This window comes from Somniosus microcephalus, chromosome 32 (assembly GCF_052327205.1).
Source record: "Somniosus microcephalus isolate GS21.2 chromosome 32, FLI_Smic_1.0, whole genome shotgun sequence".
Taxonomy (NCBI): domain Eukaryota; kingdom Metazoa; phylum Chordata; class Chondrichthyes; order Squaliformes; family Somniosidae; genus Somniosus; species Somniosus microcephalus.
In genome coordinates this window covers 31,490,702-31,508,038 of record NC_141018.1, presented here as the reverse complement: position 1 = coordinate 31,508,038, position 17,337 = coordinate 31,490,702, and the positions used below count along the sequence as shown (strand labels likewise).

General features: G+C 51.4%; 1 protein-coding gene across 1 annotated transcript in view; it reads left to right on the top strand.

Annotated features, from left to right (window-relative positions):
* ccdc33 (coiled-coil domain containing 33) overlaps window positions 1–17,337 on the top strand; it is a 340,583-nt gene that overhangs the window by 286,981 nt on the left and 36,265 nt on the right.

Genomic DNA, 17,337 nt, shown 5'->3' with positions numbered 1-17,337 from the left:
TCTGCCAGCGCAATTTACACTTCATCTAAAGCCATCTTTTGTTTCTTAACCTGTCCGATTACCATCTCCGCTTGCCTTGAATGTCTCTTAATGCCTCTTAACTTCTCCCACCTTCTATCCTATCACAGACCTTCCCTTTTGTTCGTTCATCCCCTCCCCCCTTTCCCAGCCCCTACACTTGCTTAAAAATCTGTTCCATTTCCTGCTTTTTTCCAGTTCTGACGAAAGGTCACCGACCTGAAACGTTAACTCTGTTTCTCTCTTCACAGATGCTGCCTGACCTGCTGAGTATCTCCAGCATTTTCTGTTTTTACTTCATAGCTGTGTCAGCCGTGGCTCAGGGGTACCAATCTCGCCTCTGAGTCAGAAGGTCGTGGGTTTAAGCCCCACTCCAGAGACTTGAGCACAAAATCTAGGCTGACACTCCCAGTGAGTGTTGTTTCAAACAACATCACTAAAACAGATGATCTGGTCATTATCACATTGCTGTTTGTGGGAGCTTGCTGTGGGCAAATTGGCTGCTGCGTTTCCTACATTACAACCGTGACTACACTGCAAAAAGTACTTCATTGGCTGTAAAGCGCTTCGGGACGCCCTGTGGTCATGAAAGGCAGTATAGAAATGCAAGTCTTACTTCTTCTTTGTATACATGCAGATGTTAGATTCTGCACAGATGTGGGCATCAAATATTGTGGTTGCACACACGTAACTATTTGCGTTCTGTATGTGGGCACAGTAGGGAAAATAGAGAGAAAAACTTGCATTTATACAGCGCCTTTCACGACCACCGGACATCCCAAAGCACTTTACAGCCAACAAAGTACTTTTTGAAGTGGAGTCACTATTGTCATGTAGGAAACATGGCAGCCAATTTGCGCACAGCAAGCTCCCACAAACAGCGATGTGATAATGACCAGATAATCTGTTTTAGTGATGTTGATTGAGGGATAAATATTGTTCAGGACACTGGGGATAACTCCCCTGCTCTTCTTCGAAATAGTGCCCGTGGGATCTTTTACGTCCACCTGAGAGGGCTGACGGGCCCTTGGTTTAACATCTCATCTGAAAGACGGCACCTCTGACAGTGCAGCACTCCCTCAGCACTGCACTGGGAGTGTCAGCCTAGATTTTTGTGCCCAATGTCTCTGGCGTGGGACGTGAACCCACAGCCTCGTGACTCAGATGCGAGTGTGCTACCCACTGAGCAGCAGCTGACGTGGCTGGATGGCAGATAGAATAGAGTGATGCAGTAGCAGATCTAGAGACTGTTTCCAGTGGGGTTGATTGGATCAGTTGGTTCACTGAGTGCAGAGCGCCAAGAGAGTGCACACTGGGAGTTTGGGCACGGAGATTCCAGCTACGGCTTTGCAGCCCTCGTGACTTTCTGTCCGTCTTTGACGGGAGGGCCACAGATCGGGCGCGGTGACCTCTGAGCTCGGACTCGCAATGTGCCAAACTGTTCAATGGGGAAGGGCTAAATTTATTTAACCCCAATCCTTTCCCCTCCAAATTGGTTGTGGTATGAAGCCTGCTCCAGAGGCCGGTTTGCATGATGCCAGCACCTCCCCTGAGCTCGGGGTAAAATCTGATTCGAGGCATGGGTTTTTTCTTTTTTTGGCGTCCGAGAGGTGCAGCCGACTGCGGTCGCGCTCCAGAACATCCCAACCTGCAGGGGGCGCAGCAGCGTCGAGGACTGCGGTCGCGCTCTGGAACATCCCGACCTGCAGGGGGCGCAGCAGCGTTGAGGACTGCGGTCGTGCTCCGGAACATCCTGACCTGTAGGGGCCGCAGCAGCGTTGAGGACTGCGGTCACGCTCTGAAACATCCCGACCTGCAGGGGGCGCAGCAGCGTCGAGGACTGCGGTCGCGCTCCGGAACATCCCGACCTGCAGCGGTCGCCAAGTGTGGTGGGAGGTATTCCCAGAGGTTTAATCGCATGGCCTCTCGTCTCCAACCACCCCCCGCTACCCAGTCAGACAGCCTTTTTAAAAAAAATTCTCATCTCCAATATTTATATAACTAATAAATAATAAAGTATTGAAAATTCCCCTTTATGATTATTCTCCCAAGCTCTGCTCACAGCAGTACCCAGGAAATTAATCTTTTCATTTGAGGGTTGGCAACCCTATCGAGGACCCATTAAAGTGGTGGTTTGAGGCCTCCTGTTGCGGCACACCGATCCTGCCTGTCTCCAGGCCGAGCTGCAGGCCGCGATGGAGGCCAGGATGCCTGATGAGGCCGCCACCTGATACCGGCACCTTGGCGGCCTCTCCCGAGTCAGAAATGGTAATGAACAATACCTTTCAGGCAAGTGCTAAATCCCTACGAGCCTCGGTGTAAATCAGGTACTAGTTTTATCTCCGTTCAGTCCAAGAGAATTGGCTTAATTAGTTTAATTAATTAATTTCAGTGTACACTTAATTGGATTGCCAGCCCAGGAAAGTGAAATCCGTTGCAAGCTGATGCAGGGCTGTGACAGCAGAATGTGCGTTCAGGGGAGTATGTAAATGAGCACGCGATTCATCAAGCCCTTTTTTGGGGGTTATTTAGAAGCGATTAATGCTCCAATGTGCCGTAAGCTGCCGTTCGACTACACTGGGAATGTGGCACTCAGCAACAACTTGCATTTATATAGCGGCGTTATCGTGGCCCCCCGCCACTAGCTCCATCCCCTGGGTATCGATTCCGTCCAGCTCCCCGCCCACTGTCTCAGGCTGAGACCTCGGTGTCCTATTGGACCTGGAGATGAGCTTCTGACCCCCCATATCCTCTCCATCACCAAGACCATCTACTTCCATCTCCGTAACATCGCCCGACTCCGCCCCTGCCTCAGCCCATCCACTGCTGAGACCCTCATCTGCGCCATTGTTACCTCTAGACTTGACCATTCCAACGCTCTCCTGGCCGGCTGCCCACATTCCACCCACTTTAATCTTGAGCTCATCCAAAACTCAGCTGCCCATGTCCTAACTCGCACCAAGTCCCGTTCACCCACCTTCTTCTTCTTAGGCAGTCCCTCGGAATCGAGGATGACTTGCTTCCACACTAAAAATGAGTTCTCAGGTGACTGGTGAGTCCAATGCGGGGCCTACAGTCTCTGTCACAGGTGGGGCAGACGGTGGTTGAAGGGGCGGGTGGGTGGGGTGCTTGGGTTGACGTGCGCTCCTTCCGCTGCCTGTGCTTGGCTTCCGCTTGCTCCCGGCGAAGAGACTCGAAGTGTTCGGCGCCTTCCCAGATGCTTCTCCTCCATTTTGTGCGGTCTTGGGCCAGGGATTCCCAGGTGTCGGTGGGAATTTTGCACTTTTTCACCCCCTGTGCTCGCTGACCTACATTGGCTCCCGGTCTAGCAACGCCTCAAATTTACTTTTCTGATCCTGGTGTTGAAATCTCTCCATGGCCTCGCCCCCTCTCCCTATCTCTGTAACCTCCTCCAGCTCTACAACCCTCCGAGATCTCCGCGCTCCTCCAATTCTGGTCTCTTGCGCATCCCCGATTTTAATCGCTCCACCATTGGCGGCCGTGCCTTCTGTTGCCTGGGCCCTAAGCTCTGGAATTCCCTGCCTAAACCTCTCCGCCTCTCGCTCCTCCTTTAAGACGCTCCTTAAAACCTACCCCTTAGACCAAGCTATTGGTCATCTGCCCGAATTTCCTGGTACCTGGCTCGGTGTCAAATTTTGTTTGATAATCGCCCCTGTGAAGCGCCCTGGGACATTTCACTACATTAAAGGCACCGTATAAATGCAAATTGTTGTTGTTACGGGGTGTCCACTAGTGCTGGGCACCAGAGATAAAGCCGGACGTCAATTTAATGAGGCCAGCGGCTGGATGAGTGGGCTTTGCAGCAATCTATTTATGACTCGATTTTGGTGCTTTTTATCATTGCTGCCAATTAATATCACCTCGACCTTCGTGCCGCTGGCTGTGAGGCTGCCATTTTTCTGCTCCACCTCTCTCGCTCATTTCAGACTGGGCACCGGAGGGAAGATGTTCCACTTGGTGCTCCCGCACTAACTGCTGGGAGCTGCTATCAGGAACCGGTGCCGGCCCAGCCCATGAATTTATTAAAGGCTCGCCGATGCTCCCGACTCCCTCACTCCATCGTTGAGCAAGCTGTGCTTTTGCACGTTGGTCCGCCGTCAAAGCGACGGCCAAATTGGAATAGCTCGCATCGAAGAAACTAGAAAACTGCGCCCTTGTGTGTAATAAATGTGTTGGGAAGAAGAGAGAATGCGGAGGCTGTTCAATAAAAGCACGAGCAAAGCAGCCCCGCAGGCACTTTATAGAAGGTTACGTGCTGCCCTCTGTCTCCCTGAGTGTGAAATTATTTTACATGCAGAAGGAATCTCATTAATTCCGGCCCCAGAAACAGCTCCCTCCTCCTTTCAGCGGCAGCTGCTTGGCCACTTTGTTGAGGGGTGTTTCAGTGAGTCTCAACACAAACAGACCTTTTTTTCCCTCCTGCCGTCGGCTGCACTTATAAACTGAAAGGGGCTTTCGCACGAGACCAGACTCTCGGACTGGCCGGCAGGCCAACTGGATTGCGGCTCCAGTCCGCTGTATGTAACGAGTAGCGACCTACATAACTACTGAGGTTCATCCTCATCAGCGCTCTGGCTCAGTGTCGGCCGTGGCTCAGTGGGTAGCACGCTCTCTCAGCCTCCCGAGTCTAGAAGGCCTGTGGGTTCACAGTCCCACTCCAAGGAGACTTGAGCACATAATCTAGGCTGACACTCCAGTGCAGTGCTGAGGGAGGTGCCGCACTGTCGGAGGTGCCATCTTTCAGATGCAGACGTTAAAACTGAGGCTCCGTCTACCCTCTCAGGTGGATGTGAAAGATCCCACAGTGCTATTGGAAGAAGAGCTGGAATACTGTGTGCAGTTCTGGTTGCCACACTATAGGAAGGATGTGATTGCATTAGAGAGGCTGCAGAGGAGATTCACCAGGATGTTACCTGGGCTGGAGCGCTTCAGCTATGAAGAGAGACTGGACAGGCTGGGGTTGTTTTCCTTCGAGCAGAGAAGGCTGAGGGGGGACCTGATTGAGGTGTACAAAATTATGAGAGGCATAGATAGGGTAGATAGAAAGGAACTTTTCCCTTAGTAGAGGGGTCAATAACCAGATGGCATAGTTTCAAGGTAAGGGGCAGGAGGTTTAGAGGGGATTTGAGGAAAAACTTTTTCACCCAGAGGGTGGTTGGAATCTGGAACTCACTGCCTGAAAGGGTGGTAGAGGCAGGAACCCTCACAACATTCAAGAAGCATTTAGATGAGCACTTGAAACGCCATAGCATACAAGGCTACGGACCAAGTGCTGGAAAATTGGATTAGAATAGACAGGGCTTGATGGCCGGCGCGGACACGATGGGCCGAAGGGCCTCTTTCTGTGCTGTACAGGAAACTTTTTTATCCGGCACCGACGGGACCGGCGTGGTGCCGGTTGATCAAAAAGTCCGGATTACAGAGAGGTATACTTACCAAGGTACGAGAGCCCCGTACACGGCCACAGGTGCAGGAGCCCCGGTTACATGGCACTTGTGCAGGAGTCCCGGTTACACGGCCACAGATCCAGGAGTCCCTGTTGCACGGCCACAGGTGCAGGAACCCCGGTTACACGGCCACCGATCCAGGAACCCCGGTTACGCGGCCACTAATATATAGTAAAACTTACCTGAACCTACTCCTGAATTTTGCCGGTTAAGAGAGATTTCCGGATATTTAGGGGCCGGTTAAAAGAGAGTTTCCTGTATAACTCTATGGCCTAGAAATTCACTATAGCTCCGTTTCGGGCGCCAGCCTTGCCAGGGCGCTAAAAGTAGCGCCCCGGAAGCAGTCGCGACCGCCCGCCGGAAATTCAGTTGGCGCGCCCCAGAGGGAAGCGCGGCGCTACTGGAGGCGCCCCGCATCCCTCTTGGGACACTGCAACTGAATATCGCTGCGCAACGTGCCACAGCGCCACACGCTGCGGCACGGCGCGCTGCGGTACTGCAGGCCTTCCTCCCCTTCTTAAAGGGGAGGCGCCTTGTGCAGCCTGATTGAGGATCGCGAGTGCTGGAAAAAGAGCCCGGCACTTCTCCTCTTGGAACGCAGTCAGCACGCCGCGGGGGGGGGGGGTGCTCAGGAGGCCGGGGACGGCAGCGCGGAGAGGTGCTGGCAGGCGGCCAGCAACAAAAATAGCCACCCCGCACCTCCTTTAATTAGCGCCTCTACCGCCGCAGGTAGGCCCCCCTGAACCGGTCGCACATAGCTTCCGGCGTTAAAGCAGGGGGCGCATCTAAATATCCTGATCGGGGCGTTAGCGGGGCGCTGCGCACACCGATGACGTCATCGGTAGCGGCGCAGCGTTAACGGCTTCTGACCCACTTAGCGCCCTCTTAAGGCGCTAATGGGTGGCGCAGCCCACTGAATTTCTAGGCCTATGACTCTATAAGAGTTCTCCTGGGCCAATATTTCTCCCTCAACCAACATAACTAAAACAGATGATCTGGTCATTATCGCATTGCTGTTTGTTGGACCTTGCTGCGCGCAGATATTTTGCTGCGTTTCCTACATTACAACAGCGACAACACTTGAAAAAAGGTTGTAAAAGTGCTTTGGGGACGCCCTGATCGTGTAAAGGCGCAGTAGAAATGGAAAAGTCTTTCTTTTCTTCCTGAGTGACGAGGAGCGATATGAGGTGCAAGTTTTTCTTTCAGTATGTCGGATTCATACACAAGAGATGTTTTGCCTTCACTTCATTACTTCGATGGTTAAGCTGTGCAGTCTGTGCACAGGCAGCAGCCGGCCCCCGTAGCCTGTCAGAGAGACATTGATGCGACAGTGAAGTATGATAATACCTTGTAGCTCATTTACTGATCTGTTGGATAAACCTGATGTCTGTGTTCCTACCAGTTGAGGAAATTGCCCTGTTTGTGCTGAGGGAGGAGGGGGGGGGGGCGCGGGGGGGGAAATGTGGGGGTGGGGCACGTTAGTGACAAGCTGAAAGCTTTAATTTTTAAAATGGCTGCTGCTGGCCTGAGCGTTCCTGTCCTGCTCTGGACGGCCGCCCCTCCTGGGCTGCAGTTTTTCACGATACATTTAGGCCTCCTCAGTAACAACAACAACTTGTATTTATATAGCGCCTTTAACGTAGTAAAACGTCCCAAGGTGCTGCACAGGAATGTTATAAGACAAAATTTAACACCAAGCCACATAAGGATAAATTAGGGCAGGTGACCAAAAGCTTGGTCAAAGAGGTAGGTTTTAAGGAGTGTCTTAAAGGAGGAGAGAGAGGTGGAGAGGCGGAGAGGTTTAGGCAGGGAATTCCAGAGCTTAGGGCCCAGGCAACAGAAGGCACGGCCACCAATGGTTGAGCGATTATAATCAGGGATGCTCAAGAGGGCAGAATTAGAGGAGCGCAGATATCTCAGGGGGGTTGTGGGGCTGAAGGAGATTACAGAGATAGGGAGGGGCGAAGCCCTGCAGGGATTTGAAAACAAGGATGAGAATTTTGAAATCGAGGCGCTGCTTAACCGGGAGTCAATGTAGGTCAGCGAGCACAGGGGGTGATGGGCGAACGGGACTTGGTGCGAGTTAGGACATGGGCAGCTGAGTTTTGGATAAAGCAATATAGCACACCAGGCTTAAAAATGAGGTCTGGATACAGACGGCTGTACCTTTCCTAGAGAATAGCGGACCTGTGGGACTGGCTGCCAGATCGTGCGGTGGATTCACTGGCTTCCTCCAACCGAGAGCTGGACCTGTCTCTGAACCAGAGGGGAAATGAGGAGAATTTTTTTTTTTTTTTTACACAGCGCACTTTGTTGTGATCTGGAACGCACTGACTGAAAGGGCGGTGGAAGCTGATTCGATAGCAGCTTTCAGAAGGGAATTGGATAAATACTTGAAAACTAAGAGCAGGGGGGAGCGGGACTAATTGGATCGCTCTTTCAAAGGGCCAGTACGGTCACAATGGGACGAATGGCCTCCTTCTGTGCTGTTAGATTCTATAATAGAGAACCAGTGGAACAGGTTTCCGGCTCGTGCGGTCAATGCTGATTCGCCTTATACCTTCAAGAGAGAGCTTGACCTGTTTTGGATGGGCCGAATGGCCTCCTCCTGTGCCGTAAGATTCTATGGGGGAGGAATTCGGTTTAGCCCCGTTTGGGGTGCTAAAACTTTGAAAGCTGACAAATTAGCGCCGGGCGCTATTCATTCCCGTCTCCCGCGAAATTCAGTTCTAGCGCTCCAAGAGGGAAGTGGAGCGTTAAATCAAGCACTAAACACTTCCCTTAGGGCGCTAAAGTCCATGAGCAGGGCAGTAGCGGCAGAGCCCTGAACAATTTCGAGCGCATTGTAACCGGCACTCTTTCATCACAGAGGCTGCTTCCCTCGCTTAAAGGGAAGGGCCATTGATGCTGCACAAGCTGGTGGTCATCGGTTCTGTTTTGCAGGGCGACCTGGGCGACTGCCATTACAGCCCCAAACACTCTCACAACGTGGAGGGCTTGGACATCTCGCACCAATGAAACATCAAAAACTTTGCAGACTGGTGCAAATAACAAAGGGTTGCGCCAGCTGAAAAACGTTCCCTTTAATTACCGCTCCCGAAGTGGCCCACCGAGTTCACAACGCCTCCTCTTGCTGGCGTTGCCGACGCGAGGCGATAAAGCAGGGGGTGCCCTAGTGAATTTTCCATCTGGGGCGATAACGGGACGCTGCGCACTTTGCGATGTCACGATCTGTGAGGCGCGAGAGGCCCAGGCGCTAAGAGATAACCGGCACTGAGGTTCGCGGGCATCGCTGCATTTGCCCCCCCCCCACCCCTCAGCCAGGCGCTAATGGGAGGCGCTAACATACGGAATTTCTAGTCCTACGATTCAATTACTCTCACGGCCTGTGAGTGCTATCAGGGGCAACCTTTACGTCACAGTGGAACCGCTTCTCCTAGGCTGTGACAGTAGGACTCAGGCTTCAGTTCCCGGCTTGACTCCGGAAGGAAAAGATGGGAATTCCTGGGAAGGGGCTGCGTTGGGTTGACACTGCGCCGCTCCTGCACACCAACCAACTGGACGCTCAGCGGTGGCGGAGCGTGGGACCTGACTTTGTAACCGTGACCAGAACTCGTTGAAAGGTTTGGATATTTCCTGGCTCGATGCAGGGGTCTGCGATGATGTGTAAGTCTGAACGCACAGAGTGTTCTCGGGGCGGGTGGATGGGGGGGCGGTCTGAGGGTCCCAGTCACGGCCACTGCTGAGCGTACCTTGATCCGACGGAGTATTTTTCCGCTTGAGTTCCCGGTTGCTCGACAGCATTGTGTGAAACGATAGTGTGAAACGGGCGATAGAGAATTACTTGGCCGCTGTTATATATCGCTCGCTCATTTCATTTTCATTGAAGTTCCTGGGATCGGGGGATTGTCCTATGTGGAGAGATTGTGTAGATTGGGCCTATATTCTCCTGAGTTTAGAAGAATGAGAGGTGATCTCATTGAAATGTATAAAATTCTTAGAGGGCTTGACAGGGTCGAATGCTGGGAGGATGTTTCCCCCTGGTTGGAGAGTCTAGAACCAGGGGTCACAGTCTCAGGATAAGGGGTCGGCCATTTAGGACAGAGATGGGGAGAAATTTCTTCACTTCTTTACCATCTGTTACTATTTTCCGCGCCCCAAAAAAGTTAGTGCCCCCAGCGCTGTAAATTCAGCGGTTGCGCCCCAAGGACGCGCTCCACCTCTTGCTTGGGGTGCTACAACTGAATATCGCGGCGCTACGTGTAAGAGCGCCACACGCGCCGGCACGTAGCGCCGCGGTATTGCAGGCCTCCCTCCCCTGATTAAAGGGGAGGGGCCTATCACTGCGCACACCGGGGCCCTGCTGGACCACCGAGGAGCGGGGTTGCCGGGAAAGCAGCCCGGCACTCAAGAGGAGCGCCAGGGCTGACCGATCGTGGCCAGCACCCCGGCATACAAAAGGGAAATGGGGGCAGCTGCTGGCAGTCGGCCCCCCCCAAAAAAAAATATGGCCGCCCGACACCTGCCCTTTCATTTGCGTCGCCGTGGCTGCAAAAACACCCCCTGATCCTGTCGGACCTAACGTCCGGCGATAGGTCAGGGGGCACAAGGGAGGTTTGTAGCTGGGGTGCTGCGCACGGTGATGATGTCATCACCAGCAGCGCAGCCGCTGCTAACCTCCCGCTGAATTTTGCAGGAGGCGTTAACAGCACCGCGCCCGGGGGGGGGGCGCTAACGGGAGGCGCAAAGCAACCCAATTTTTCCCCCACCTCTCATTCTTCTAACCTCAGAGAGTATAGGCCCAACCTACTCAATGTCCTTATCCAGTCTCAGAGTTACATGATATTGGTAAAGCAAAGGAGCTTTGCCTTCTGTGATTTATGCTGTCATTGGAGCCCCTTGATTAGATTATCGTCTCATCATTCATTTCGAGATAACCACTGGGGACAAGAGGCTTTTCCTGTCTGTGTGTTTTTTTTAAATAAAGCTAGCTGATCTCCCGTGGCATTGCTCATGGGTAGTCTGGGGTCTGAAGCATTGTTGAGGTGTTTATGTCAGGTATGTTTAATCTGACACATACTTTTAAGACCATTGGTCAGGCATTCCCTGTGGAGAGGTGGTGTAACTAAGCACCCCTGGGGTCAATTAGAGGCTAACTGCTGAGGGAGGTCTCTGTAGGTTGGCAGCTGCTTGTAAATCCCCAGTTCCCGCCCTTTGGGAAAGGACAGGTTATCAAGCTTAGAGAATCCAGCAGAAAAATAAAATAACTGGCCTTCTTTCTCTTTATATAATACTTTTGACATTTTGCCTGAAGCATGATAGGAGTCTCTCAGAATCTATCTATATATATAAATAAAAGGATCCGTCCGTCTGTATGTCTGTCTGTCCGCTATACACTCAAAAGTTATAGAGCGTACCTACACATATGTTATATCAAAAGAAAGCTGATGATCAGGGGAGTGTCATAGGTGTATTTACTTTTTGGCCAGACAAAAATTGTTCGGACAGTATACAAAAAACGTTCAAAAATCCGCTCATTAGTGGTTGACCAATCCTACCGCTCATTAGCATTGAGTGACGTGATGGTTGACCAATCCTACAGTTCAGTGACCTGATGGTTGACCAATCAGTGCATCATGGGCGGGACCTAATCCTGCAGCCTCCCGAAATGTTGCCGCCATTTTTTCCCCTGCTTTTACCAGCTGCGGCAGCCCGCCGGAGCGGGAGGCGAGTTCGGGTCACTTGGGCCGATGGGGTCACTCGGGCCAGGCCTCACAACCGCTCGGCCCGAGACACAGAGCGGGGGAGCAGCAGCGGCCGGCCGGCAACCGCACGGCCCGAGACACAGAGCGGGGGAGCGGCAGCGGCCGGCCGTCAACCGCGCGGCCCTCTAAACTGCCCTGGCAACGCCGGGCCTCCCCAGCTAGTTATATAAAGTTGGATAAATTAACTGTGGTCTTCAGTGTGTTATAAAATAAGAAAAGAAAGACTTGCATTTATATAGCGACTTTCACGACCACCGGACGTCTCAAAGCGCTTTATAGCTAATGAAGTACTTTTGGAGTGTAGTCACTGTTGTAATGTAGGAAACGCAGCAGCCAATTTGCGCACAGCAAGGTCCCACAAAAAGCAATGTGATAATGACCAGATCATCTGCTTTTTTGTTATGGTGATTGGGGGATAAATATTGGCCAGGACACCAGGGAGAACTCCCCTGCTCTTCTTCGAAATAGTGCCATGGGATCTTTTACGTCCACCTGAGAGGGCAGACGGGGCCTCGATTTAATGTCTCATCCAAAAGACGGCACCTCCGACACTGCAGCACTCCCTCAGCACTGCACTAGAGTGTCAGCCTAGCTTTATGTGTTCAAGTCCCTGGAGTGAGACTTAAACCCACAACCTTCTGACTCAGCAAGGGTACTACCCACTGAGCCACAGCCGACACTATAGAGGGCTGAGGGTGGGTTTTGGAAAGGACAAAGAAATTCAGACTCCTTTTTTGCAGTGAATAAAACTGTAAAAGCTCCTTCACACTGGCTCAGGACAAAACCCATTCACAGCCACAGAAAATAAAGCCCAAAATATCATTGTTTTATTCAAGGATGCAGAGCCACATTTACACCACTCATTGCAAGTCAAAACAACTTAGCATTGCCAGTATTTTTGTCGTAAGTTGAGCTATGAGTGTCCACACTCTCGCAGACCTTCCGACCTAAAGAACATTTTGTAACTGTCCACCAAGTCCCGTTCACCCATCACCCTCTGTGCTCGCTGACCTACATTGGCTCCCGGTTAAGCAACGCCTCGATTTCAAAATTCTCATCCTTGTTTCAAATCCCTCCCTGGCCTCGCCCCTCCCTATCTCTGTAATCTCCTTCAGCCCCACAACCCTCCCGAGATATCTGCGCTCCTCTTAATTCTGCCCTCTTGAGCATCCCTGATTATAATCGCTCAACCTTTGGCGGCCGTGCCTTCAGCTGCCTGGGCCCTAAGCTCTGGAATTCCCTGCCCAAACCTGTCCGCCTCGCTACCTCTCTCCTTACCACATTACAACAGTGACTACACTTCAAAAGTACTTCATTGGCTGTAAAGCGCTTTGGGACGTCCGGTGGTCGTGAAAGGCGCTATAGAAATGCAAGTCTTTCTTTCTTTCCTCCCTTTAAGATGCTCCTTAAAACCTACCTCTTTGACCAAGCTTTTGGTCACCTGCCCTAATTTATCCTTATGTGGATCGGTGTCGATTTTTTTTGTATTCAAACACTCCTGTGCAGCGCCTTGGGACGTTTTACTACATTAAAGGCGCTATATAAATACAAGTGGTTGTTGTTATCACTGTAGCCCAACAGAGGATTACTATTTCATGTGTCTAATTCTGTTAGATTCAGGAGATCATTCTGTGATAGATTGGCGGTTAGGATCAGATCAGCCATGATCTTATTGAATGGCGGAGCAGGCTCGAGGGGCCGATTGGCCTACTCCTGCTCCTATTTCTTATGTTCTTATGTAGCACAGAAGGAGGCCATTTGGCCCATCGTGCCTGTGCTTGTTCTTGGCTGGAGAAGTGCAGAGCGAGTTCCCCCTGCACAGGGAGGGCACAATGTCTGTTCCTCTTCACGGTGTAATGCCGTGTGAATTCCGCTGTCTGCAGCATGAACCCTTTCATAGGCCAGCAGTGAGCTAGCTCCTCCAACTGGATCGCAATAAATAACGCAGCCCGTGTGAGCAGAGCTGTGTGCTCCAGTGACGGACAGGGAGAATACAAGAGGTGGCTATTTACAGGGCAATCAGCCTTAAAGGAGAGGCGCAGCCTTAAAGAGATCTGTGTCTGTTTTACATTATCGCTGCAGGAACTAAAAAATGAGGCATTCATTCAGATTAATTAATATTCTATCCTTAAAGCAGTTTCAAGTGCTGTCTCATCAAATTAACGTTATAGTGTACAGTACTTATCTGTTCTCTTTACTTTTCTGTGTCTATTTTATTTTTGAAGGAGATGGGCGTCATCAATGTGGCCCAATTCCAGCTTTTTAATGACAGGAATATCTTGAGTAATCACCTTGACGCTGTCGTTTTGGCTCAGCAACTAGCACTCTCTCGCCTCTGAGTCAGAAGTGCTCGTTGGGTTCAAGTCCCACTCCAGAGACTCGAGCCCATAGTCGAGGCTGACGCTTCGGTGCAGTGCTGAGGGAGTGCCGCGCTGTCGGAGGTGCCGTCTTTTTGATGCAGCGTTCAATTGAGGCAGGCGGGTGTAAAAAGAGCTGCCCAGTGTGCGGACCAATATTCATCCCTCAATGCACACCCACCAAAAGACAGATTAACCAGTCATTTATCTCATTCGCTGTGCGTGGCACCTTGGCTGCCATGTTTGCCTACATAATGGCGGTAACTTTATTTCCAAAGTGCTTTGTTGGTTGTGAAACACCTTGGGATGCCCTGAGAATACAAAACCCGCAAAATAAAATGTTTGCTCTTTCTAATTACAACAATGACTACACTTCAAAAGTCCTTCATTGGCTGTAAAGCACTTTGGGACTTCCTGGGGTTGTGAAAGGCGCTATAGAAATGCAAGTCTGTCTTGTAAGAGCGTTTGTGGAGACTTTCTCTGGTTTGTCCTTATGGATATTGTTGTTGCTGTTTCATGTGACGGGAAAAGCTTCTAATGGGACGTCTAGTTTGGCTCTCCGTTCGATGGCCTCCTGAGATGCCGAGTGGAGAAATGAGGTGCCTCCCGCGACAGATCTCAGTGGGCAGGTTGATGTGATGTGTTCCGCGGTCTGGGACTCATGGCCACAGTCACACTTCGGGCCGTCCCTCACCTTCCACTCGTGGAGCAGGTGGCTGCACCGTCCATGCCCTGTGCGGATTGGGTTGAGCGCCGTCCACTGTCTGCGAGGGAGGTCGAAGCCGGGGACCTCTGCTGCTGGGTCAGTGATGAGGTGTTGGTTCTTTATGTTGCTATGCGTCCCACGATTCCGTCCATCTGGATAGTGGGCTGATACCAGCTGCGTGAATATTGGCCGCTGTTTCCCAGAACGGCCGGCGTGATTTTAAGCGCTTTCGCGGTGGGTTTTTCAAGTCTTCGTCAACGGGAAGGTCGATGTTGTTGATGATTTTTTTCCATCTCGCGGGGCACGGTGGGGTCGCGGGGAATGGCGGGCGGGGCAATGTGGGACAGCACCGGGAGCCGCTCAGTTGGAGTGGACTCGAGCGTCCCTGGCACCGTCCTCATGGCGATTAACAATTATTAACAAAACAAAATAAATGTTAATATAATCCGGTGAATCATTCGCCTACTATTATTACAGCTTCTAGGCTATACTCTGATTTAAATTCATAAACATTTTCAATTTTCTCTGCAATGTAATAGAGCACAGGGTGCACTGATATCTCTTGTTTTTTTGTTAGGGGAGCTATGCTTGAGTAAGTCGGCCATTGCTCGATATTCACTGTCTGTTTGCTGACAGACCAGAAAAGCTGAGCTGTTGTGTCGTGGGCATCAGTGCAGCAAAGACGCCTGATGTTTTTATCAGTGTTTAAAATTCAAGGCAGTCAGGCCCGAGCTTGATTTGTGACCCGTATGATTGCTGTTATTTCGGCCCCATCATGAGCTGAGTGCACAGGCGCTGTGCATTTTGATTGAGGTTCTATCTCTTGTGTAATCATGAATCTTCCCTGTGAACATTTCAATTAGAAACGCAATTTGGCTCCATAGACCCAGGGGAGGCCCAAAAGCGGCCTTCAATCAACCGCCTATAATCACCCGAGCTGTCAGTCCGCCACCAGGAATATACTAAAGATATTAGGGACCCGGCCTTTTCTGCCGTTTTATCACTGAACTTGGTGTAGATGCAAACGAGCTTTCTTTGTGAAGACTTTTTTTAAACTGCAAAATCTGAAATAAACATGCTGGAAATACGCAACAGGTCAGTCATTAGAATTAGGAGCAGGAGTAGGTCATTCGGCCCTTTGACCTGCTCCGCCATTCAATAAGATCATGGCTGATCTTCTACCTCATCTCCACTTTCTCGCACTATCCCCATATCCCTCGAGTCCCTTAGTATCCAAAAATCAGCCATAGGAACATAGGAACAGGAGGAGGCCATTTAGCCCCTCGAGCCTGTTCCGCCAATCAATGAGATCATGACTTTAATCGACCTAGCTCCACATACCCGCCTTTTCCCCACATCCCTTAATACATTTGGTTAACAGAAATCTATCAATCTCAGATTTAAAATTAACAATTGCTCTAGCATCAATTGCCATTTGCGAAAGAGTCCCAAACTTCTACCACCCTTTGTGTGTAGAAGTGTTTCCTAATTTCACTCCTGAAAGGTCTGGCTCTAATTTTTAGACTATGCCCCCTAGTCCGAGACTCTCCAACCAGCAGAAATAGTTTCTCTCTATCTATCAGTTCCTCTCAGGGTGTGAAAGAGTGAGGCAGGAACATAGCAACAGGAGCAGGCCGTTCAGCCCCTCGAGCCTGTTCCTCCATTCAATTAGATCTTGGCTGATCTGTATCTTAACTCCATCTGCCCGCCTTGTTTCAAAATCCCTTAATACCATTACCCAACAAAAATCCAACGCTCTCAACTTCGGTTTCTGCTGATGATGGAGGCTCAGGTTAAACTGTCTTTAAGAAGATTTTCTGAGGAGTTCAGAAGCTGTGCGCTTCTCCCTCCATTGGCTGCACCTCTCCCCCCATTGGCTGCATCTCTCCCTCCATTGGCTGCTCCTCTCCCCCCATTGGCTGCACCTCTCCCCCCCATTGGCTGCTCCTCTCCCCCCATTGGCTGCACCTCTCCCCCCATTGGCTGCACCTCTCCTTCCATTGGCTGCACCTCTCCCCCCATTGGCTGCACCTCTCCCCCCCATTGGCTGCACCTCTCCCCCATTGGCTGCACCTCTCCCCCCATTAGCTGCACCTCTCCCCCCATTGGCTGCACCTCTCCCCCCATTGGTTGCACCTCTCCCCCCATTGGCTGCTCCTCTTCCTCCATTGGCTGCACCTCTCCCGCCATTGGCTGCTCCTCTCCCTCCATTGGCTGCAGTCCTAAGTGCAAAGGATCCGACCAGTAGGAGACTCATAGCACCACGAATACACAAAAACAACCCGCTGGTTTTTTTTGAACCAATACAATGGCTTCCCCCATTGCCACAAAATAACCCTCAGTTACTGACAAGAGCCTCCTGCTACCAGGAGAGGGCACGACTAAAACAACTGCTTCAAGGCAAACTAGGCATGCGAGCGCAATTAAGAGGTGGTTCTGCTTCGGTCATCGACCAATCACAGTATGTCCTGAGGTGCCCGGTGGGCACAGCATGATCCCACTCCAGGGCTGACCCGGGCATGCACGCACAAGACCTTTGAATGGAGCCAATCAATGCTCCCCCCCCCCAGCCCCATCAATCCTACACATCCTGGATCTTTGAACGGCATCTTCTCTCTAAGTCTGAGAGGTTTCCTCGACTCACTGGCACTGGGCGACCAAGGGTGCGGGGCCTAGGGGGGGGCGAAGAACTGTAGGAGCACCCCCGTCAGGTGGTCAGACAGGTCTGTGACCTCTGGCACTGCACGGTTTCATCCTCTCTGCAGAAGGGGCCACAAAACCGCTGACATTCCAAGCACCGCTAATCCCGTAGGTTAAACACAGGGCGTGTCCACATGACGACACCCCTCTTAAAGCGAGCCTCCCCAAGAGAGGTCAGCAGGCCGACAGAGAACAAATCTCAGCAAGGGGAGACGCAGCACCCTGCTTCTCCATTACTGCAACAAAAACAACCATCAAAGCACTTTACAGCACAGGAGGAGTCCATTCGGCCCTTCGCACCTGTGCCAGCTCTTTTGAAAGAG